Source organism: Apis cerana, linkage group LG6 (genome assembly GCF_029169275.1).
Source record: "Apis cerana isolate GH-2021 linkage group LG6, AcerK_1.0, whole genome shotgun sequence".
NCBI lineage: Eukaryota > Metazoa > Arthropoda > Insecta > Hymenoptera > Apidae > Apis > Apis cerana.
In genome coordinates this window covers 14734267-14759606 of record NC_083857.1, presented here as the reverse complement: position 1 = coordinate 14759606, position 25340 = coordinate 14734267, and the positions used below count along the sequence as shown (strand labels likewise).

Sequence of the window (25340 nt, the reverse complement as noted above, 5' to 3'; positions counted from 1 at the left end):
ACTGCGTGGAAAGGAATATCGTGTATCGATCGAGGAGAGAGAGAGTTCAGACTCGGTTTTTAGACGCGTCTGATCGGTAAAACAGGGGCACGAAGCGCGCCCAACCGGGTTAGAGATCGGCGCGCTTTCTCCCGTGACGCGTCTGACCGGGCGAAATAAATTCGTTTTCGAACGAACGTGGGGGAGAGAGAGAGTGTTTCTGTGTTTCGAGAAGCAGCGAGGCTAAGTTTTTCCCGTGGACCAAAATCGAACTTTTTCTTACTCGAAATTTTGGGGAATCATCGATTTAATTTTTTTTAGTATTCTCTGCTTGCGAATTGTTGGTAAGAATAGATTATCAACTAGGACATCAAAAGTTAAAAGTCGTCTCTCAGATTCGAATCGCAAATATCGATAAATTGCAATGGAAACTTCGGGTATCCCGAAAGCTTAAGAGGGAAAACTTAAGAGTTCAAATCATTTCCGTATACCGACTAAACGTCGATTTTATATATCATATATATTTTTCTTGTACGCTCATACTCTCGCGTTTTAATTTCAACGAAGCGATAAATCGCGATAAGAACCGGTATTAAGTCTCTGGTCGTTCTCCGATCGATCGTAATTGCCGTTAAAATCGTCCGATATTTCGGCACGATCTCTTTCTCGTTCGAGGCCACCCCATAGAGCGTTGCAAATCCGCGCCGCGGATGTATTTATGCGGCGAGGCATTACGGCGGTGAGTTATATATATATATACGTGTACCTCGATGGGAAACACTCCCACGATTATGCGGCATGCGATGCAATTCCCTTTGCCTCGGCGGAGGGAGAGCACAACTCGCATGCTTTTCGCCGACGACTACCTTGCTCCCTATTAACCAAGTAATTGACCATGCGTATATAACTCTCTTTCCTTCCCTCCTCGACTCAGCCACGCAGAGAAATCCACGTGGAAAGCGGACGTATTCAGCTTTTCCATCCACCCATTCCGTCTAATGGATGTCGTAGTTTTTAAATTTCTATATATATATACTCGAACGTAAATGTATATAAGCGAGAAGTCGGTGTGAAGGAAAGAAGAAAAAATCTCGATCTCGTCGTCGAGAAATTTCGCGTAGTAGTAGCGAGCAGGAGCAGCCTCTAAAGAGCATCGCGAAACGGGGACACGGCGCGGCGAGGAGAAAGTATCGAGAAGTAATCGTGGCTCGACGCAACTCGACATGCGCCTTCTGTACTACTGCTCTATCGGTAACCGGATTTCGAGTCAGCGGGCCTAATTCCTCGATCGATCATCGGAGGCTGGAAAAACGTAAAATTCGAGACGAGCGTTGAGGTAGGAATGTAGGTAGGCCGTTACGAAGAAGCAGCAGAGAAGGTGGAGGGGGGAGGAGGCGGTTAACCCAAATCGAGAAGGGAGATATTCTCCGTCGCGTGTCGCGTTCGAGTTGGCGATTTAATACGTTGCCTGTCCGCGTATTATTGACGCGTTTATCGGTGTCGTTATTAACGCCGTCTGCCGTTCGCGCTCACCTGTTAACCTCGGATAATTTATCGACGCGCTCGAATAGAAGACAGAGAGGGAGTCCAATCAGTGTCTATCTAGAGGAGGAGAGAAAAATTTCTCTTACGAGCTATTCTATTGGTCGGCCGATACGGTATAATTCGATCGCGTATACCAATACGAAGCTACGTTTTTAAATCAGCGTCAGATAGAGAATTCTAACGTATATAATACAATGATACAAAAATTTGCACGTTTCTCGTGCAGTTAGGACGAAGAACACGAGCGATAGAAATAATTTCTACGATTTCGAATATATCCAAGCTACTCTACTATTCTTATTGTTCCAACCAGTGAATGCAGTAATTATTATTATTATTATTATTATTGCATTATCTCTAGAGAGAAACAGGGATCGGCCCGCTTCTTTTTCTCTCTCTTTCTCCTCTTATCAATACGCAGCTCGAAATAATGTTCGATCGAAAAATCTTCGATCGTGGGTCGAAAAATTTGCGAATAACGAGAGAGTTACGATCTCAAGGGGCGAGAGTGAGAGGGTCGAGTCGGGAGGGGGCGAAAAATTGGAATTAATGCCGATGTGAACGTGTGAAGAGACGAGGGGAGGGAAAAGGAAGGGACGAGGGAAGGGGACGACGGAGGGCGCGTTATCTGCGTAACCGGGACCACGAGAGCGCCACGGCTCTCGCGGCCGCCCGCTTCTCTATCGGGCGCATTGTTGGCCGGTGTTGAGCCGAGTCGGGGTCGCGTCCCTTCCCCCCAACCCTTGACTTTCAGCGTTACCTACCCATTTTCCTTTTATTATCTGCCCCTCTCTGGCGTTCCGCTCGCCGTTCATCGAAACCGGATCTCGCTCGCGGGACCTTGCCTCTCTTTCGAATCTCGTTTTCTTCCACCACCGTGAATCGTGCACCACCTTTTTTTCTCCCCCTTCCCTTCTTTTTACACTTTTTTCCCCCACCTTTGTTCCTTCGAGCTTGTTCTAGGGGAATAGGTATTTCTGGAAACGGTATTTAAGGTATAAAAGGAGGATTTATCCCCTTTTCGATTCGATGACTCGTGTCTTCCTAATCCTCGAACACATCTGATTTAAAAAAGGAAAAAGGAACACGCAAAGAAAACAAGAAAAATTGAAAGGAGGAATGTCGTTGTGGAAGAACAGAGATGAGACTCTAATAATCTGACCTAACTTTAAACCTAGAAAAGGAAAAAAGAATACGAAACGCAAAGAAAACGAGGAGGAATATCGAAAGAACAGAGATTCTAACCTTAAAACTGAAAAGGAATATATCGAACGTGAAGAAAACAAAAAAAATAGAAAAGGATGAATATCATTGTGAAAATACATGAGATTCTAATAATCTAATCTAACTTTAAACCTAAAAAATGAAAAAAGAATACGAAACGCAAAGAAAACAAGGAGGAATATCGGAAGATTCTAACCTTAAAACTGAAAAGGAATACATTGAACATGAAGAGAACGAAAAAAAATAGAAAAGGATGAATATCATTGTGGAAGAACAAAGATGAGACTTTAATAATCTAACCTAATCTAACCTGAAAACTGAAAGGAATATATCGAACATAAAAAGAACAAAGAAAATAGGAAAAGAGGAATATCGTAGTGGAAGAACACGAGACTCTAACAATCTAACCTAACCTTAAATCTAAAAAAAAAGAAAAGAATACGCAAAGAAAACAAGAAAAATTGAAAGAGGAATATAAAGACACGAGACTCCAACAATCTAACCTTAACCTAACCTAACCTCAAAACTGAAAAGGAATACATCCAACGTGAAGAGAACGAAAAAAAAATAGAAAAGGAGGAATATCATTGTGGAAGAACAAAGATAAGACTCTAATAACCTAACCTAACCTAACCTCAAAACTGAAAAGGAATACATCTAACGTAAAGTGAACGAAAGAAATAGAAAAGGAGGAATACCATTATGAAAGAACACTCTAACGATCTCAACCTAACCTAACCTAACCTAAAAAGGGAAGAAGGAATACATAAAACAGAGGGAGTAAAATTAAGAGATGAACAAATCCCTTGCACGAACGTAATCCTCGTACGAGGAAAAACAGCGTTGGAAGGAGAGAGAGAGAGGGAGAAAAGGAAGGAAGGAAGGAAGGAAGGAAGGAAGGAGGAAGTTTTGCGGGCCGGTCTTGTGTAACCCTTATCGGCGTATCGCAGGGCAAAGGGTTGGCCCGGTATTGGAGTAAGCCGCGGCATTAACCTCGCAGTTTAATATAAACGAGGCGTCGGGCCGGGACAAGGCGTCGTTTCGGGATGGCGAGGGTGGCCACGTGACCACCCTCGCCTCGGACAATGCGACCCGCGCTTATCGACGTCCTCGCCCGAACCCCTCGCGGCTCGCCCGTGCCCCTCGCGCTTCTTCCCTAACCCACCCCCTCCCCCCCGTTCCGCCGCGGCTCCTCCGCTTAACCCGCGTATTAACCGCGCTCCACGACACCCGACACCAGCCGGCCTTTTCCGGCCCGTATTTCCGCCCCTCCACCGGCCCCAAAACTCGCCCGACCGTGATATCGGCCGCCGACGTCCACCACCGAACAAAGCGCCCATCCTTCGCCTCCTCCTCATCCGGCATGGAAAAAGGTTTTTTCTCGAAAGAGGTTTTTTCTTTCGAGAGAGAGAGAGAGAATTTGGTGTTTTGAAAAGGAAGAGGAGTTATTTCTCTCTGGCGAATTTCTCTCTGGGCTTGGTCTGATTGATCTTGGGAGAGAAGGAGAGCGTTATTGGGAGAGGAGAGGAGGGAATATAAATTTGTAAGGGATTGAGAGAGATTGTTGGGTAAGTAAGAGGGAAAATTGAGAAGGGGGATGATTTGATTTAAGGTGTAATTATTAAAAGAGAAAAAGGAATGTGTATATATGGAAGGAGGAGAAGGGAAGAGGAGAATTATAAGTAATATGATCTTACTTGATTTTGAAAAGAGAGAAAGGAATACGTATTCTTAAAACAAAGAGGAAGAGGAATAAGAGGGAAAATTGTGCTGGGAAAGGGAGGATATTTTGATTCTTGAAGAGAGAAAATGTGGGGAGAGGGAAATAGAAGAGGAGGAGAAAGGAATTATTTATAAAAATTGCGAGTTTTCCAGAATGAAAAATTTTAATAACCTGATTCTTAAAATGAAGAGAGAAAAGGAATGTATCGAACAGGAAGAGAGAGGAAAATAGGAAAGGAGAAGAACCAGAGACGAGACGAATTATTAATTAAAAGGAAAAATTGCTTTGGAAAAGGAAGATCTTCTTCTATAATTTAATAACCTGATTCTTAAAATGAAGAGAGAAAAGGAATGTATCGAACAGGAAGAGAGGAAGAAGAAACGAAGAGGAGAAATTTGACTCGAAGAGAAATTCGAATACGTTGAACGCGGAGAGAGAAAACTTTTACTTGCGATTCTAAAGAGAAACAGAAAGAGAAAGAGGAAAAGGAAGAGGAAAAGGAAGAGGAAGAGAAAGAGAAAGAGAAAAAGAAAAAGAAAAAGAAAGAGAAAGAGAAAGAGAAAGAAAAACACAAAGAGAAAGAGGAAGAGGAAGAGGAAGAGGAAGAGAAACATAAAGAGAAACAGAAACAGAAAGAGAAAGAGAAAGAGGAAGAGGAAGAGAAACATAAAGAGAAACAGAAACAGAAAGAGAAATAGAAACACAAAGAGAAAGAGGAAGAGGAAGAGGAAGAGGAAGAGAAACAGAAAGAGAAAGAGGAAGAGGAAGAGAAAGAGAAAGAGGAAGAGGAAGAGAAAGAGAAACAGAAATAGAAAAAGAAAGAGAAACACAAAGAGAAAGAGAAACATAAAGAGAAAGAGAAAAAGAAAAAGAAAGAGAAAGAGAAAGAGAAAGAGAAATAGAAACAGAAACAGAAACAGAAACAGAAATAGAAACAGAAACAGAAACAGAAATAAAAAAAGAAAGAGAAATACAAAGAGGAAGAGAAACAGAAAGAGAAAGAGAAAGGAAAAGGAAGAGAAAGAGAAATAGAAACAGAAACAGAAACAGAAACAGAAACAGAAATAGAAACAGAAACAGAAACAGAAATAAAAAAAGAAAGAGAAACACAAAGAGGAAGAGAAAGAGAAAGAGAAAAAGAAAGAGGAAGAAGAAGAGGAAGAGAAAGAGAAATAGAAAGAGAAAGAGGAAGAGGAAGAGAAAGAGAAAGAGGAAGAGGAAGAGAAATAGAAACAGAAACAGAAAGAGAAATAGAAATAGAAATAGAAAGAAAAAGAGGAAGAGGAAGAGAAAGAGAAAGACAAAGAGAAATTTTATTTAAGCGCGCACCTTCTCCCTCCCCCCTCTCCCTTATCTTATCCCCGCGGATCCTATCGCGGAGCTATTAACACGGGGGATCCCCGCCAAGAGGGATAACCGTCCTCCTCTCCTCGGAATCCGAAAAAACCGCTCCTCTTTCGTTCCTCCCCTCCCCACCTCCACCTCCATGGAACGAAAGGAAAGCACGAGAAGGAAGAACGTAAGAAACAGCGAAATAAAAACAGGAGAAAGAGCATACTGTCGTTTTTTCCACGGATTCCCGAGCTAAAACCGCCTCTAAATTAAGAACGAGATCCCGAATTTGTTGCGCGCGTGCCAATTCGCGCGTACGCGCGCACGCTCGAGAACTCGTCCCCAAACTTTCGTTCGCGCGGATACGCGGGACGAGGCGAGGGCGAGAGGGGGAGGGGAGGTGCAACATTCCTAGTCCCACATGCCGGGCGCAACCGTCGGAACGTGGCCGACCGCGACTCGCTGCTCGCCTCCACCACCAGACAATATCGCGCATTCACAGATTGCGCTGTCAGGCGGCCGAATAATATTCGGGGTGACGCGCCATGTATCCGCTATGCGGCCTGTATGAGTCAGCATCCCCTAACCGCCGCGTCGTCTAAGGGGGTGTCGGGAAGGAGGATCGTGGAGGGGTGGAAAGGAGATGGAGGAACAGCAGGAGGGGTCCTTTTTCGTTTCGAGCGAGATCTCGCGCTACACGTGTCCGTGACCGATCCAATTTTTCCTTCTTCCCCTCCCCTTTCTTCTTCTTCCTCCTCCTCTTTCCCTTCCCCTCGATACGAGACCTTCTCCCTCTTTCCTCGATTTCGAAGATATCGGATTTACCAACGAGATTCGTCACGGTCGACGCGCATTATTCCGATTCCGAATTATTCGTGATCGAGGGAGGAGGAGGAGGAGGAGGTTTGGAGAAGAGTAAGAGGGTCGATCGATTCTCCGCAGTTTCTTCTTTTGCTTCCTTTTTCGCTCGGTCCTTCGCTCGATACCTTTTTCTTCCTCTTTGTATTCGTATTCTTCTTCTTCTTCTTCTTCTTCGTTCACCGGAGTTTAATTAATCCGATTTACATCGAGCAGCATCGGCCCTCCTCGACCGTGACAGAGGCCGGTGCGCATACCTTCCGTTACTTCCTAATGGGGCACTCATTAGGAGGGAAATAGCCTACCGAAAACGTCCGCTCTGCGGGGAATTACACGGGCCGTGTTGCGCCCGAAACGAGAGGAGTCCGCTTACTTTCTTCCACGCTTCTTGAATCTCTTTAACCCTTCCGAGAGGATGAGAATTCGGAACGAAACTGTGGAAAATGGGCTGTTTATCGCTGTTGTTACGGGCTGTTTTCTGTCGACGATATTTTGAATACGGGAGGGATCGTAGCCTTTCTCTTCACGAACAATTGTAATTATGTACAACGAGCTCGATTTAACGTTATAAAGAAAATCGTTTGTCCACGGATACAAATTTATCCATGGATTGAAGAATAAGAATTAGACGAATTCGTGAATTTTTGACGAAGAAGGGATACGAAATAACGGAGAGAGGAGGAGGATCGGTAACTATTTGGTCGAGTGAGCAGAGGGTTCCGCGCCAATGCTTGGAACGCGAGACTTTCGGCGGTGAAGTGTCAGGCCACTGATAAGCCAAAGGCATTAATTTTACGGCAGGACCCCTTTTGCTCTCCGTGCAACCCCTACCCGACTAATACAATTACGTTATAACCCCATGCTGACACGACACCACTACCATCTCCCTCCCTCTTCCTCTCCCCCCTCTCTCTCAGGATTCTTCCTTTCCCTCCCGAAACGCGTCCCCCTTTCCACTTTTGCCGACAATCTAAGATAAAGCTTCCGAATCACCTACGATCCGAGGACGTATCGCTCACTGGCCGAAAAGAAGGAGTAAATAACATTGGAGTAATAATATTGTACGAATACGGTATAGTTTCCAAAATGTTATTCCGCGAACGTTATTATTCCCGCTCTTCGTTCGCGCCGAATTCGGACGCTGGAATTATCGACGGGAAAAAAGGAAGCAAAAAAAGCGAGTAACTTCGTAGACCAGCCTCGTCTATCTCTCTCTCTCTATCTCTGTCTCTCTCTGCCCTTTGGGAAACCGAGAATCGAAGTAAAACTCGCGGCGCACAGGGAAGGGGAAAGGTGGGAGGAGGGGAGGGGAGGAGACAGTGAGTTTTTGCGAGACTCGGCGTATGCTAATCTCGGCGCTAATTCCTGGACGAGATTGGCCGGGACGGGACGTTGGATCTCTTGCCCTGGTACGGGATTACCATGCGACGTATACACGAGCGCCGCAGTGTGGAAAGAACCATTCCGTCTTCCAAATGCAATAATCAAGGCTGGATCTACACTTGTCACGTATCCTCATTCGAGCGACCGCATTCGGAATCCTTAATGAAACGCTTAATGAAACGCGAAAAAAGAAAACGAAGCGATAAAGCGTTTGCTCGTTTCACGCTTCGACGCACCACCGAGGTGGTCGAGAAAAATTTTTCAAATCGCCGTGCCGCGAATAAATATTGACAGACGATTAATTTTATTTAAAACAGTTTCGATAAAATCGCTCGTCCGAATCTTTTTCCCCGATCCGAGGAAAAGGAAGGCCACGCTTTGTTCGAAAAGTGAAAATCACGCGTGGAAAGGCAGAGAGAGAGAGAGAGAGAGTACAAGCGGGTCGAGCGAGGGTTAAATAATCTGATTAGCCGGTCTCGCTGACCGTCCGAAGTATGGAAATGAAGGGCATTCATTGGACAGCGGCTGGTACATCGGCGGGGATCCGAAAAGGGTGACAAAGTTTAGTCGGGGTGGTGGCGACTGCGTACCATGTAGCCACGAATCGTGTTACACGCCGGGGCCGGGAGTGGATCTCGCGGACACGAGAGAGTGTCGCCCGTACCGACAATTAACTAACGAGCAGTTGACACAACTTATCAAATCGTATCGCGTCACGGAGCCCTGCCTCAAATACCCTCGTTCAATTATCGCTCAGACGACGGGGAGGAGGCTTTCCTTTTTTATATCCTTCCTGCGAAATTTTCGAACAAATTCGAAATTTCGATCTGTAAATCGAACCTGTGTATAATATCTCGACGATACTTTTACGGAACGGGCCAAGTTGGAAACGGAGAGAGAGAGAGAGAGAGAGAGCGGGATAACGTTTCGCACGCACTTCTTTTTCCCATGCTTCGTTCGATAAACTGGTTGCCGGCCAACGCGATATCCTCTCCCCTCGACATTTCGAATTTATTTCGAAACGTTTTATCAACCGGTGTTTAAGAGAGATTGTTATATTCCTTTTCCTCGTCTCGAGCGAAGAAAGCAGAAATCGTATCGCGCGGATACGTAGGTGGGATGGGGGCGCGAGCGTCGAAGCGAGAATGACGGTTAATCGTAACGCGTGGCGCATGCGCATGCGCCACGCGTTACGATTAACCGTCATTCTCGCTTCGTCGCTCGCGCTTCTCTCGTCCTCTCTATATTTTTCAGTGTATCGTTTCCCTCGATGAACCGCTAACGTATTGGCAATGACCTCCGGCGCCGTTTCTCTATCGGTGGCTCTATCGGCGTTTGAAAAGTAATCCAGCCTCGAGGAATGTACGTATCGTAGATTTCGATTGGAAATATATTTCCATTCCTCTTCTCGTTTCGTGGTGGATGGAAATTCGAAGCGATCCTTCGTAAAAAGAGAGAGAGAGAGTTATCGTTAAAAAGAATTCGCGGAAGACGAGTCGCGAAGGGTGATTCGCGTGTGGAGGAAGACAGCGATAGAAGGAAGGAAGGAAGGAAGGAGGGAAGAGGAGCGCAATTCTCCTCCTTCTCCTCTCTTCTCGAGATCCGAGATGAGAGGGCAGGCCGCCTCGGATCCCGCGAGTGGATAATTATTAATCGTTATTTTCGCCAATCACGGCCGTTTATCTGAAAGCACGCAACGCCAATTATCTATCGGCCGTTCTCGAACTCGGGGGAGGGGGAGGAAGGAAAGGCGAAACGAGAAAAGAGTATGTTGAGCCAGGAGGAGGGCGAGGGAGGAAGAGGAAGGCGAAAGATAGAGGTGGATCGAGAGGTGAACCGCGATCGAGGAACGGTTCGGGGGAGGAGGGGGGGGCAGAGTGAGAGAAGGATAGGGTCTGGGGGGAAGGGAGAGATGGAACGGTCGGGACCTAGGCTCTTACGTCGTTTAGCCGTGTTCTCCTCTTTTCGATCTTCCCTCGATCGACGCTCCACGCGAGCGGTCCGTGTCCGGGCCACATGCATCCACCCCTCTCTCTCTCTCTCTCTCTCTCTCTCTCTCTCTCTCTCTCGCTCTCTCTCTCTCTCTCTCTCTCTCTCTCTCTCTCTCTCTCTCGCTCCCTGTGTTCGCGCAGAACAACGTTACGAAATAAAGCGGCGTTGCGAGTGTAGTGTATCGAGTAGCGAATTTTTATCTCGGTTACCGAGAAAGGTAAACGTTGAAGCGTTCGAGGTCGCGCGCGTCCCCCCCTCGATTTCGATCCATTTTTTGGCGAAGAAAGAAAGGAAGAAGGGAAGGTGTCGACGTTCGAGGAGAGCAGAGTAGAGTGGTTTCACGTTTTCAATGTCCCCTCTGACGCAAAACACCGCGTGATTTTGCAACGTGGATTCGTACTACTACGCGTGACTATTTTTACCCTCGAACGATTTCACGGCATCCGCGGGATATTGCAATGTCGCTTGCAAACCGGTTTTATTTTTTCTCTCTCTCTCTGTCCGTCCGTCCGTCCGTCTCGGTTAAATAAACGACAATACACCTTTCGGATTGTAAAATCGATCTCGAAAACCGATTCTCAATCGAAATTTTTGGAAGAAAAATTCTTCCGTGGACGAAATCTTGGAAGAATCTTGGAGAATACCGGTGTAGTGGTAGTTTGAATTGAAGGAGAAGGAAAAAGATTTCTCGAGATTTCATCTCTGTGAAATTACATAAATCTGACGCGTGAGGAGAGGATAAGTTTTGGCCTGGAAGAGCGGCCATCGAGAAGCCCGATGAAACTTCTCACTTAGCTAAGAGGAGAACCCCTTTCGAAAGGCCCCGCTCGAAAAGGAAATCGCAAACTTTCCAACCGCAGCGCCGCGTTTGTTCGCCTTCGAAAACGAAGTTTAAAACTCAGCCACGCCGCGAATCCAATTCCGTTGGATTCAAGGATCCCCTTCTTTCATCAGAAACGGCTCTCTCCTTCGAACGTCCAGATCCGAAATATCGCGAGGGGTTCACGAAGGAAACGTTTTAAATTCACAACTTCTCCCCGAGAAAAAGATCTGGGGACGTTTCCAAGCTCTGAATTCTCAGGTTGGACGTCCACGAAGGGTGTAAAGATCGACCCAAACAGGATTTATCAGGATTTAAATTCGGCTTCGAGATTCCTTTTCTTCCTCGAAACTTCATCCAAAGAGGAAAATTCGACTAGGTTGAAAATTCGTGACCGTCGTTTTTCCCAAAAGTTGATCGAAAGAGGATTCATTCAGATATTGCTAATTGGATATTAGATTCAAAATTCGTAGCCATTATTTTCTTTCGGTCCAAATAGAACGTCAAATATTCATTCTAAAGAGACTTCACGAATAGAAGACTCGATTCTCTTCTCCCTCGTTCACTAGTTTTCCTCTGAAATCCATTCAAAGGGGACTGGTAAATTCGACAAGGTTCATAATTTTTCCCCATTATTTTCTTCCTCGTGGAAAAGATCGAAAAGACGAGCAAATGTTCCAAATCAAAATTTAAATTCTCTTCCTTGTCCACGAGCTCTAAATCGAATGGAAAAATTCACGATTCACGATTTTTCCTCCAAACGAAAGATCCATCCAAAGAGGATATCGAAAAATCGGCTTCGTCTTGTTCCAGACGAAGAAAGGGAAAGAAAGATTCGTGACTAAGATAAATTCACACGATATTCCAAACCTCGATTCCTCTCGATATTCAAAAGTTCGGAAATAGCTGACTCCGTGTTCGGGCCAGGTATCGTGAGAGATGACGCGCAACGTCGTCGTCGTTGAAGAGTTTTCGTGGAAGGAAACGCGGCACAATGCCGTCCGAGTCTTGGAATCGAACGCGGCACAATGAAGAACGGCCCCCGAACAGCGTTGAATAAACATCGATCATACCGAGCGCCAAAAAGGAAATATTATTTTCATATTCGAGCCAGCTGCCTCGCCTCTCGCCTCGAGCGAGTGGACAATGCCCGATGATCCAATAACGGCCCCCTCCACCGCCGAATCCACGCCGGAAGGAAACACGACGATCCTTGTTTCAGCCGTCGCCGTCGCGACGATCCGTTTCCTCCGTTTTTCCTACCTTCGAATCCTCCTCTTTCCCCCTCCCCCTCCAATAACCGGTTATGGAAAGTTTATCGCGTCTAGCGTAAGCAATAAACGGCACGGACATTAAAAACCTCGCGCCTCGTTACAACAAACCGCTGTCACTCGTGTTTATTTACACACGCCGGGAAAGATCGGGATTATTACATTATTATATCGGCCGCGATCAACCTGTCTTTCGAATAAACCTCGCCCTCTAATGGCTTCTATCCCAGCGAATAGACGAATGGAAGGATGGATGGATGGATGGATGGATGGAAAGTGGCGCGCGTGAAACGGTGGCGCGCTGCAAATCGGATAATCCGGGGGCGACAATAGGTCGGGAGGTTAAGCGTGTTTGCTCTTCTCTCGAGAGCCGCGTCCGTGGCCGACAATGGGGGCCCGCTTGCGAGGCCGCTTTTCGGTGAAAAAAGAAAAAGGAGAGGGGAAATGGACGGGGAGATAAAGAGGAGAGGGAGGGGGGAGACGATTTTCGAGAAGGAAAGAAAGGAAGGGAGGATGGCACGAGTCTCGGGCGGGCCAAGTGCACGCCCGAATCGGCCACAATGAGGCTAATCAACCGGCCAAGTGTACACACAATCGACAACAAACCGTATATTATATTCGTCGAGAAACGGTCGCAAAAACCGATGATCTTTATCTCTCCTTCTTTCTCTCTCTCTCCTGCAGAGAAATTTGTCGAGCGGGTCTGAGAGGCAGATGCGTACCCTCTCTCTCTTTCCCTCGCTCCTTCTCTCTTTCTCTTCGCTCGGTAGCCGAGTGAATTCGCGCGACGAATCGCTCTCTTCGCTCGATCCTCTCGGTTATTCGAGAGGTATTTAAAGTCCGTTAGAAACGAGGCTCTAACGACGGATGACTCATTGCGCCGTTTCGACCGCGGTCGGCGGGCGACGAGGCTAATTAAAATATCTCGAACGAAAGAAAAAGATGGAGAGAGAAAGAGCGCGGCTCGCTTAAAGGTTATCGCGATCGAGGTTTCGCGAACTTTCCCTCGCGTATCGCGTTCGAATTATATATGCGGCCACGGATGATAATCGAAAGTAAGTCGATCGTGACTCTGTCGAGAAATTTCAACGCATCCCTTCCCCGTAATTGGACACTGAATTTCGCGAAAACAAGCCATCGCTTGGATCGATGCGGCGATAATATCTATTTACGTTCCACTTTTTCGGAATATCGCTTCGCCAAGGTATACTCGTAAGTTGTTTACGTATTATAAAGCGTTTTTTTCAATCTCAACCGTGATCGAAGTACATTTGGCCCGAGTTCTGGGCATAGAAATGTTATTCTTTCTTTAATGAGATTCCATGGAGATTCCTCGATATTCTGCTCTTATTATTCATCCTCAAATAACCTAACAACGGTGTATATATATACATATATCTTCTTCAACGTATCTCATCATAAAAATTGATAAATTATTTTAATCGATAAATAAATTCGTTTCACCCCCTCCAGCCTCTTCTCGTCGAGAAGCCAGAACTTTTTGAAAGAATCTTGAAAAAAAAATCGTCGTTCACGAAACTTGGAATTCCCCCCTCTGGTACGAAAGATACATCGATCGGTCGTTTTGTAACGGAGGATCGGCGATAAAGGCAGAGGGGCGCAGCTGGCGAAAATCGGCACGCCTACGGGGGCCGTCGGGTCTCTTTTCGAAAAGAGGAAAACACGGGTTGCATAGAATGGGTGAGCCGGGGCGAGAAACGCTCGAGGAGAGGTGGTTATCTCTTTCAGTGGCACGGCGCGGCGCGGAAACCGTACGATCCTTCGTCTCGCACGCTTCGAGGACCTCTCTCCCCCCTCAGAAGAACGAGAAGGATGCCTTTCGACGTGGCATTACGCGGCTGTCAATGTACAAATCACACCCCATTTACTCCATTCAAAGCAGCGCTCGTTTAACGACACTCGGACAGGAGGAGGCACGGTCGTAAATTTTTCACGAGACCAGACTCTCTCTCTCTCTCTCTCTTTCTCCTTTATCGAGGCCAAGAGAAAAGGTGGCTGGAAGACGAAAAAACGAAGAAGCGTGTTTTCTTCTCCACGAAGTAATTGCTCGATCGAGTAACTTCCGTTTTAATCCTTTCCTCCAACAGTAGGAAAGATTCCATCTTGCTAGATGTATTCCTTCGAATAGTTAGGATAGTCGACCGATCGAGCCTTTCTCTCTTTTTATTCACATACACACACACGCGCGTATAAATACACTCGAAATAATTGCGCGCAATTATCCTCGATCGGACGGAACGATTCGGATCGGGCATCGCGTTGGAAAAGCGGGGGAGGGGAGGGGTTACGACGCGCAACGGCGCGCGCGTGGACATGGACGCGACGCGGTGGACGGTAGGGAGATAACGAACGAGACGAGTGGAATTGATTCGAGCTGGCAACTCCGCTGTTAAATTGAATTAAACGGGGGAAATTTTTCGGGAAATTTCAATCGCGGGAAACTCGATCGAGGATATCGCGCGTGAACTTTAATCCTTGGAACGGGAAGGAGAGGAGAGGAGGGGGAAAATCGAGAGAGAAACAGAGTTGCCGGGCAAGATGCCGGGAACCCGTTCGTTTAATCGGGCGCGCGAACCGCAATTTGCGATAAACCGCACTGCTTCCCTCTCGCGGCCGTTGTCGTGGTCTCGATCAACCACGGATAGACGTAATTTATCGCACGGCTCCGACCGAACAGGTTCGCTGGAGATCCGATCCAGAGACGACTTTCCAACGACGATTAACTTTCGGTATCGAGTCATTGAAATTCAAAGAACCGTTTTCCTCCTTCACGATTTTCCGTAACCACGTTTCTCGCGTGAAACTTTTGTCGTTGTAATCTCGATACGTTTCAAAGAGAGAAGGTTCGTTGAACTCTAATATCGTCGTTGTTCTAAACGCCATTCGCCCTCAATTTCTTCGCGAACAGAGGTAATCTCGTCGACTCGAAAACATTGAAAACGAATATTTCTATCTCGATCTAATTTCGGATAAGAAAATCCACTTACTCGCATTATTCTACGCTTTGTAAGACGACACGTAACAAGGAATCTATTCGAAGATTTAGAACGTTAGAATTGCAAAGATACACAGGTGGACGCTAAGATTCCGTTCCGGATCGCGCGATAAAGCAGGCGAGAGAAAAAAGGGGGACGGCGAGGAGGGGAGGGAGGGGGACAAGACCCCCCAGCGTTCAATGAGAGACATTTCTCATCATTTTCCATTCAAACCGTCTGAGTTATTGAGCCCCGCCACCCTCGAAGCCCTCTCGAATCCCGCCACAATCGTTCGATTTATTATAACCGCGAGAACCCTAATGAATTTAATTTCATATTTCACGGCCGGTAAGTAGCCAACGGCCAACGTCCGCTTCCTTCCTTTCTTCCCTTTTTTTCTTACCTCTCTCTCTCTCCTCGAAAGAGAGAAGTCGTATCTCGAGACAGGCCAGGGTTATATCGTTCGATATTTCTCCACCCTTCTCTCTCTCTCTCTCTCTTCACCTTTGCTCCTAACTCCTTCGAGTATATGCAAATATATATATATATATATATAATCTCGGCCTCTAATGTTTCTCCAAAGAAGGGAGCAGCACACCCAACGCGACGCATAAAAAATCGAAGGACCACGGCGGCTTGTATTCTTTATCGTGGCCGGATTTATCGCTAACCGTTGCGAATGGAAGAGGGGGAGGGCAAGGGTTGGCGAGCGAGGCGACCTTTCTTCCTTCCTTCTCCTCCTCTCCTCCTTCTCCTGCTCCTCCTCGAAATCCGACTGATTTTTCCGGCTTTCTCTTCGGGAAGGAACGTTAACGAAATAACGAGAAGGAAGCTGAGTAGAGGTAGCCGAGTTATTAAATTTATATCTCCTTTCTCGAGCCAGACTCGAAAGATCGGGTCCGGTGATTTATCCGTTCCTTTTTTTCTTGCGCTGCTTAACGACGCGGCTACGGAATATGGGCCGTCTCCCTTCCCTTCCTTCCCCCTCTTCCCCTCCCCTTTTTTTCCTTCGACCACGCGCCGCGATAAATTTCCCCGCTTCCTCCCCGAGGAGGGTCCTCCCCCCTCCGAAACCGCAAGAACGAGAGAAAGACAGAGAGACAGATAGGTCAGACGGAGAGAGAGAGAGTGTCCTTCTCGAATATCAACAAACAACAACACAACACACCACGACCGACGACGGTTAATTGCCCTCCGTCTTCTTTCCTTCTAAACTCTGCCAAGTTTTTCGAGAACGAAAGGGAAACACGCGCACAAAAACACGCACGGGAAGAAGGAACGCACGGGCGCAGGCGAAACGAGGCGAAGCGAGGCGAGGCGAGACGGACGAGGCGAGGCGAGACGTGCGAGGCGAGGCGAGGCGAGGCGAGGATCTCTCTTCTAGGTTCCGCATTCCCCGAGCGGCCGAGAGAGCGGAGAATGCAGGGAGGAAGAATGCTCGTCGTCCTGCGGACGAGGAGCAGCGCGCGCGGTAGTTGCGCCTTGACGCGATGCAACCGCGACACGGTTCGCTTCGCGCGCGTATATACTCGGGGGAGGGGGAGGGGGGAGAGGAGCCTATCCTCTCCCCTCTACTGCGCTCCGCGCGGGCCGTTAAACGGAGGATTCGCGGGAGGGCAAACGACCGTACCTTGGGACGGCTCGGCTCGGCACGGCTCGGCTCGGCTCGACGGCGTGGTCGAGGCCAGCCAGGCTTCGAGTCCGGCCAGCCTCGATGCGCAACCAGCTTATAAAACGATGGATTCCCTCGAGTGTATCCAGCGAGAGAGGGAGAGAGAGGGAGAGACTCGTTCTCGCGCACGAACCTTGACGCTAATGGCATGCATTACCGCTAATAATAGTCGGACAAGGAGAGGAATAGCCGGGAACGTAGACGGGTGGATGAGGATACGTGCGACCACCATATCACCTTTGGAAAAATTCAAGCGTAATTAGAGAGATAGAGAAGATGTTTCTAGATACATCTGAAACGAAAGCGGGTAGATTCGTCGCGTTTTTCTTCTTAGTTGGAAACGTGTGTGTGTGTGTGTACGCGGTTGGAGAGATCGGTTTGGAAGAGAGAGAGAGAGGGAGTGAGAGAGGATGTTGAAAGACGCGCGAGCCGGCCACGGTCAGTACCGTTACCGGCGTTAAGAGATCGCCGCCGCGTCGATGACCTTTCGCGATGCTTAATGTTACGACTTTGAGCTCGGCCGGCTCACTCGGCTCGGCTCACGCCGCCGTCCACTTTCTTTTCACTCGGGAATTAGCGCTACGGTTTCGTCGAATCATCCGTCGGGGACAAATTACACGGGAAATTTATCGTTAAATTTATCGCTGTGACGAACGCGTTCCCTGAAAAATACAGCGTGTCTTAATAGTCGAACGCGGCTCTCTCCCCTCCCGCCCCTCTCTTTCCTCCACGCAAATAGTATCTCTGAATTATACTCGATAATAACAACTCCACGCGTTTCTCTCTCTCTCTCTTTCTTTCTTTCCGTTTCGAGGTATCATTTCGAGGATCGAAAAAAGTATTAAATTCGAAAGAAAGGACTAATCGACTCGCTTCGTACCGTTCGCTTACGTTGTACGAGAAAAAGTACGGGAAAACAGTGGTGGATGATAGTAAAGAAAGAAACGGAGAGGGGAGGTTGATCGGGAGACGATCAGCAAGACGGAAGACGGTCGATCGCAGGTGACGCGAGCAACGGCAGAGCAGCAGCAGCAGCTGGCGGTCGATAGGACGTTTTGGAAAAGTGCACGGTCATCCGACGTAACTGGCCGACCGTGGTGAAAATCGCCACGGTTTTACGACGCGCTCGTAACGCGAGAGGCGCTGCGAGCAATCACGAAAGGAGGAAGCGTAACAGCGGCGGCTAGCTTCAGCGGGCTAATTGCAATAATTGCGTTACGCGTAGTAACGCAGCTCGCGCCAACAACGCGATAACGAGCGCGATTCGTGGCTCGGACATCCTGATCCGAGTATCAGTCGGGGAAGAATCTCTTGGATAATTTATCCATCGATTTCTCCATTTCTGGCGAAGATTGATTTTTTTTTTTTTTACGCCAATCTTCGATCCCATTCCGTTGATTGCCGTTAATCGTTCGATTTCACTCGGTCCAAAAATTCGATCGGTAATGTAGGACCGCAAATGTAGAACACGTTCGAACGATTAGAAATATATCGAAACTTGTTTATCGAGTTACAAACAACTCTCTTCGCTATTCTCCGATCCAAAAATTGTGCGCATTAGAATATACACGTATATAATCTCCTGACTATTCTCCAATCTAAAATTATATACTTTTTACGAAAGAGAACGAAACTAAGTGAACTAAGTTATAAAGAGGCGATACACGTACGGTTCGCTAAAAATTCTTCTTTCCTTACGCGTGGTCTCGTTTAAAGGAATAAATAAACGGTGAATCGGGTGGATTATTTATTTGCCCGTCCCGTTTATTATCCCGCAGCCGTAAAACCACGGAACGAGCAAAGTGGTACGAGGGCTGTTGCAGCATAGGGCTACATCGAGGGGGCTAGGTTGCTGCGACCCCTGCTGCCGCGGCTCCTGTCGCTTCCTGGGGGAGCCACGACCCCTCGTGCTCGGAAAATAATTCTATTAGGTTATATCGCGGTCTGCGTGAATGACGCGCGCACGCTTCGCTCAAGGGTGGTCAGGGAGGTCTGCGGTTTGTTACGCGTAACCAGCAGCCTCGCTCCTCGTTCCGGAGAGCGGAACGAATCCGCCTCGGGCCTCGTCTCCTTCGACCCTCCTCCTCCTCCTAGATTGCCCACCAATCTTATTAAGCCCCTAATTACGTCCAATCTATCGCGTTACCAACTTCCCCCTCTCCCTAATTCCACAAAGATTCCAGAGATTCTTTTTTCTCTTATCAATCCTTATCTCCTTGTCCATTTCTCGAAAGAGTCGCGAAAATTCCCCTCTCGTCCGAAAAATGAAAAATTGGTCCAAATTGAAGGAGGCAGCCCTCTCCTCTCCCGCAGAATGTCCTTAGGTAGGTGGCGCGTATGCTGGGTGCCCGGCAGTATATCTCGGTTGTGTATAAATCAGCAATGGGCGGAACCGACATGGAGAGACACCGTAGAGGTTGGAAGGAAACCCCTCTCGAGGCACGCCGCTTCCTTCGATTTATCGCGGGGCAAAGGCAAAGAGATTTCGCCTCCCTTCCTTCCTCCCTCCCCGCGATAATCGTCTCCTTACGCGCCCCCTGTTTACGCGCCCCCCTCCACGCGAATTTTTGAGGAACGAGAGGGATGGAAACGTGCAGAGTGATTTTTAGAGGGAAGGAATGGAATGGAAATGGTGGATGCATCGAGTTTATCTCGCGAGTGGTCGTTTACTCCTCTACTCGATGTGTAACAGCTCGGACGGAGAGCGTGATCGCCTCCGGAAGCGTATTATCTCGAAGGATTCGCGCACACGTCACTCCACGCGTTAACCGTTCTCCTCCGTTCACCTTCTTCCTCCGTTTATCGAATGCGATAGATATTTATTCGCGATAACGGCACGGAAAATGGAATGCGATATCCTTTTGTAGAAAGTTGATTCATTGAAAATTAGGAAATTAGGATTTTTAGAATCGAATATTGTCATCCGTTCGAGTTGAGCATTTTTTAAATTTGGTTGGATCTGGATAGACCGAAATATCGAGGGAATCCATTTTCTACGATTCTCGACCGATAACGTAGAATTCGGGTTTGAAAACATTCTCACTGTCTCTCTCTCTCTTTCTGTCTCAGTCGCTCTCTCGCGGCGAGTCGCTTCTCGTTGCTCGTTTGCATGGCAAACTGCGGGTCTCTACAGGTTACGAATCGGCGGTCATGTACCGGGGAACGGAATCGCGCAACATCTCGCCAGGATGGAACTGGTTTTCTAGTCGTTACTCGTGACTGCCCACCGCGAGTTTCGACGCCGAGCACCGCCGTACACGCGATCGCTTGTAACGTTTACCAACGATCCCAGCGCACCACGCGGTGAAATTTCATAAACGCTCGAATACGTCCAACAGGAATCGTAACGTACGTTACGCGACATACGCGGAGAAAACCGAGACTAATTCGTTATCTCTATCGTTTCTTATTTTCCTCTTCCCCTTCGATTTACGGCCCCAAAGATTCGATTCGATTCGATTACCGACGAGATCGAGAGAGAAGATAGATTCGCGGCGCGAAGGAAATGGAGGGGAAGTGTCTCGTTCGCATCCGAAAATCTTATTATTCTCTCTCGCTCGGTCTCTCGAGCGCGGAGAAAGCAATCTCGGGGCGACGAAAAACGCGCTTCCTGCCCATAAAATATTCCGCGCTATTTTCCCTTCCCCCCGGCCGTTGGTTGGAATAGGGTGACCACAACCCTTTGTGTCGCAAAGCGTCTCCTTCGCGGCGAATTATCCGATCCGCTCCTCGAGCGGAAGGAATATAAACTCGATCTCGGTCGCAGCGAGTGAACCGCCGCGCCGCCTCGATTACGAAACCCGGTGATATCGACCACCTCTCTCTCTCTCTCTCTCTATCTCGAAATTTCCGTGGAATGAGGAGGAGCGGAAGAGAAGAAAGAAAGGAAAAAAGAAGACGCGGAGAAAGGGCATGAGAAGATATATATATATATCTATATATATATATATAGATATATATATATATATATATAGATGGCAGAAGAGAGAGAGAGAGAATGGTCGTAGTAGAGTTTGCCGGAGGCGAGGCCTGACATTTGGTTACTGACATTTTCACCCCGGGGTTGACGGCGGGCAACCCTTTGGCGTTACCCGCGCTCAATCACTCCATTGTCTCGAGCGGCGCTCGTTTTATGCTCGCGTCAACGCTTCATTATGGGGCCCCGGGTCCGCTCGACTTGCCTTCTATAGCCCACGTGCTCGCCACATTGTCTATCCCAAGAATATATTACGCGCCCACGCGATCGCGAGCCTACCGCCTCGCACCACCGCGCGCCACGTAGCCGTAAGCCGCTACGTGTACCGCTACGTCTATGTCCCTCCCTCTCCCTCCCTCTCCTCTCCCTCCCTCTCTCTCTCTCTCTTCTCCTCCAAACACCGTTCCATATAGCGAGCGAAGTGAAAGAGAGAGAGAGAGAGAGAGAGAGGGAGTTTTCTCCGATTTCCTCGACCGATTCGATATCAACCGGCCTCTCGATTGCTCGCTTTTCGAGGATGGAACAACACGTGTGCGCATGTACGGGCGCGATACAGGTATATACGTACGGGCGCGTGGAACGAGAGAGCGGGCAAAAGCGGCGCGGGCAATTAATTACGGCGCAAAGTCGCGGCTGTTCGTATTCGATTAATTACCGCGGGTGGTGCGCGATCGGCGTCCGCATAATTGACATTGTTGCCGCATTGTTTACAGTAGCCAGTGAATTTATCGATAGGCAGAGGGCAGGCAGGCAGAGGCTGGCTGGCTGGTTGGTTGGCTGGCTGGCTGGTTGGCTGGCTGGTTGGGCTGTTCGAGGCATTGCTCCGTCCCCCCTCCCCCCCTCCCGTTTCGCCGCTTGCGTCTCCAAGGTTATGGCGTTTTTTTTCTCTCTATCTCTCTCTCGCTCCCTGTTTCGCTAGCTTTCGCGAAACATTGGCATTGACGACCGCCCTTCTCTCGGTCGAATCAATTTCCTTCCAACATTTTTCTATTATTACATCTACTATTTAAGTTGTGTGAAGCGCGGGAGGGGAAGGGGAATATATACATCGATATATAACTTCTCGCCACTTTTTCTTTTTCCTCCCTGCACATTTTTTCCTTTGGCATTTGAGAGAAGGTAGAATTTGGAGCGGAACGAAATCTGGGGGGGAAGGGGGAAAGGTCGAGGCGAAAATTTCGGGAGAGGAGGAAACCTTTAGCGCGTGGAACCCCTGTCGTTCCCCCTTTCTTCCCCTTACGTTTCGATCACGTTCGCCTTTGTTTAAGTTACATAATAACAGCAGTAGTAGTAGCTGCTGTATATTCGCCCGTCTTCAATCCTGCAATCCGAGGTGGAGCAGGTACAGCGAAGGTCAAGTTTTTTTAGCAAGCAAGCGGCACCTTCTCTTCTTCCTGTTCCTGTTTCCCCCTTTCCCCTTCGCCCGAAGAACGGACCCCTTGTCTGTTTTCTTTTCTTTTTTTTCTTTTCTTTTCTGGCCTTGTGCGTGTTGCGTAGAAACGAGGAAGAAAGAACAGAGAGAGAGAGAAAGGTATAAAGAGAGAGGGTTTCTCGGTCTGTTTCTCGGCACACGTAACACCATGGACCGGTTTCGAGAGCGGCCGCGGGGGCTAAATGTCAACAACGGCATAACGGCCCGGTTAGAGGATTACCCCCGTTGGCTCTCGCCCATCGCCCAGAGGGTAACGCCAGACAAAAGGTCGTGAACTTTCCGCGTGTTATAATCCGTCTGAGAGGGTTCGCCGCGGCTTCTCTTTCTACGCTTATTCCTCTCTTTTCCCGCCATCGAAACGCGCCAATTCGAAATTTCCTATACGGCCTCCGCCTCGCGCGAAACCTATCGATTCCTCCTCCGCGCGCGCGGAGCAAGAAACGCGAGGCGGTCGCTCTTCGCGATGCGCGAAAATTCAGTAAATTTCGATTCTCGAAGAGGAAATGGAAGACGATATCCTTCACGACGCGTGGAAAATTCAAAAATTTCGGTAGTCTTCACGTGTATAGAGGAGGAAATGTAAGGCGAATATTCTTCGTAACGCGTGGAAAATTCAAAAATTTCGATTCTCGAGGAGGAAACGTAAGACGATATCCTTCACGACGCGTAGAAAATTCAAAATTTCGATTTTCTATAGCTTCTCTGCATAATTATCGTTGCACAACTTCAGAATATGTGAAAATTCAAAATTTCGATTCTTGATAGCTTCTCTTCGTAATTATCGTTGCGCAGAGGAAGAAATTTTAAGATGTAAAAATTCAAAATTTCTATTCTTGATAACTTCTCTTCATAATTATCGTTGTACAGAGAGAGAAACTTCAAGATATGTGAAAATTCAAAATTTCGATTCTCTATAGCCCCTTTATATAATTATCGTTGCACAGAGGAAGAAATTTTAAGATATGTAAAAATTCAAAAATTCGATTTTCAATAGCTTCTCTGCATAATTATCGTTGCACAGAGGGAGAAATTTTAAGATATGTGAAAATTCAAAATTTTGACTTTCGATAGTCTCTTTGGATAATTATCGTTGCACAAAGGAAGAAATTTTAGGATATATAAAAATTCAAAATTTCGATTTTCAATAGCTTCTCTTCATAATAATCGTTGCGCAGAGGAAGAAATTTTAAGATGTAAAAATTCAAAATTTTGACTTTCGATAGTCTCTTTGAATAATTATCGTTGCACAACTTCAGGATATGTGAAAATTCAAAATTTTGACTTTCGATAACCTCTTTGGATAATTATCGTTGTACAGAGAGAGAAACTTCAAGATATGTGAAAATTCAAAATTTCGATTTCGATAGTCTCTTTGGATAATTATTGCACAACTTCAGAATATGTGAAAATTCAAAATTTCGATTTTCGATAACCTCTTTATATAATAGTCGTTGCGCAATTTTTAAATAATTTTAAAATATGTAAAAATTCAAAAATTCGATTCTCGATAGCTTTCACGTGCATAGAGGAGGGAACGTAAGACGAATACCCTTGGCGACGCGTGGAAAATTCAAATTTTCGACTTTCACATATGGTGATCGTCGCGCAGAGGAAGAAACGTAAGACGAATACTCTTCACGACGCGTGGAAAATTCAAAATTTCGATTTTTCGTACGCGCAGAAGAAGAAACGAATACTCTCCACGATTCAAGATTCGATTCTCGATAATTTGCACATAAGCGGAGAAAGAAACGTAACGCGGTCGCTCTTCGAGATGCGTGGAAATTTCGATTTCGGATAGTTTTCACGCTTGCACGGAGAAAGAAACGGCGTGAAGATCGGAATTTTCGATTTTCAATGGCTTCCGCATACGTGGAAGAAGACGAATGCTGTTCACGTCGCGTCCAAATTCAAAATTTCAATTTTCGATAGCTTTCGCGGAGAAAGAAACGCAAAGCGTTCAAATTCAAAATTTCGATTCTCCATGGGTTTCGTTATATATCGTCGCGCAGAGAAAGAAACGTAGGGCTCTTCACGAAAATTCAAAAATCGATTCTCGATAGCTTGCACGTGCATAGAGGAGGAAACGTAAGACGAATACCCTTGGCGACGCGTGGAAAATTCAAAATTACGACTGTCACATATGGTGATGGTCGCGCAGAGGGAGAAGCGTAAATCGTTCTTGAGAATACGTAAAAATTCAAAAATTTCGACACGGAAGAAGAAAAGTTCAAAATTTCGATTCTCGGGCATGGCTTCTCGTGTATACGGACGTGAAAATAAGACACTTGCGTACGGCTCATAATGCTCTGTTGGAAATGAAAAATACCGACGCTAGAAGAAACGAGGGGAGGGAAGGTCGGCGGGAGGGGCCTTGGGTCCCGAACGAGGCGAGGCGCCCTAATGGGATCGGCATCAAGTCGTTAACATGACAATGCGGATCCTAAACGGTGCGCTTATAGGTATGCGTGTACAGCGGTGTAAGTAGCAAGCAACGAGGCACGTACGGCGATTAAATGCGTGTCGCGTCTGCCCGATGCGTACGGCCGATAGGGTCGCGAGGCATCTTGTCTCCAAATACGAGCCTTGTTATGATAATCGCTCGCTCGCGCCCCCGTTATACGCCACCTCTCTCCTTTCGTGCCTCCCTCCCCACCACCACCACCACTTTCCTCCTCAGTTTCCTCTTCTTCGAAACGAAACAGCCGACCTACCTCTCCCTCTCTTTCTCTCTCCCTCTGTCTCGAAGGGTCCCAGGCCAGCAAAGGGAGACCAAGTTTTGGCTCGTATTGTACGAATATTTCCCGTCCACGAATAAATAGATCGCGTTACATAGAGGAAGGAAAGGTGACCACGGTCGTTATACGGGAGGAAACGCATTTCGAGGCGCCGTCGCGTTCATCAAACTCGTAATAACGTAGGGAGAGGGATCTTGGAAGGATTTAGAATCTCGTCGAAATAGAAAATTAAAGAACAACGTATAGGAGATGGAGCAGGTTAACCGCATGGATGCTCTTATCTGCGACAGCTGCGCGACTCGCTCACGTGACTCGCAACTTCTACAGTCTACCGCGAGACGTCACTCGATGCTCCGTTCGTTTCTCAGATCGCCTTGTCTATCCGCCTGACTGGCGGAC

At 47.3% G+C, this 25340-nt stretch overlaps 1 protein-coding gene and 1 long non-coding RNA gene across 3 annotated transcripts in view; one reads left to right on the top strand and one right to left on the bottom strand.

Annotated features, from left to right (window-relative positions):
* LOC108003229 (nuclear receptor subfamily 2 group F member 1-A) overlaps positions 1-25340 on the top strand; it is a 57728-nt gene that overhangs the window by 29056 nt on the left and 3332 nt on the right. The window lies entirely within an intron of this gene.
* Positions 1916-5174, bottom strand: LOC133666308 (uncharacterized). Its single transcript, XR_009830317.1, has 2 exons — positions 4793-5174; positions 1916-4642 (listed from the first exon to the last, which is right to left on the bottom strand). It is a non-coding gene; the product is annotated as an uncharacterized LOC133666308 (long non-coding RNA).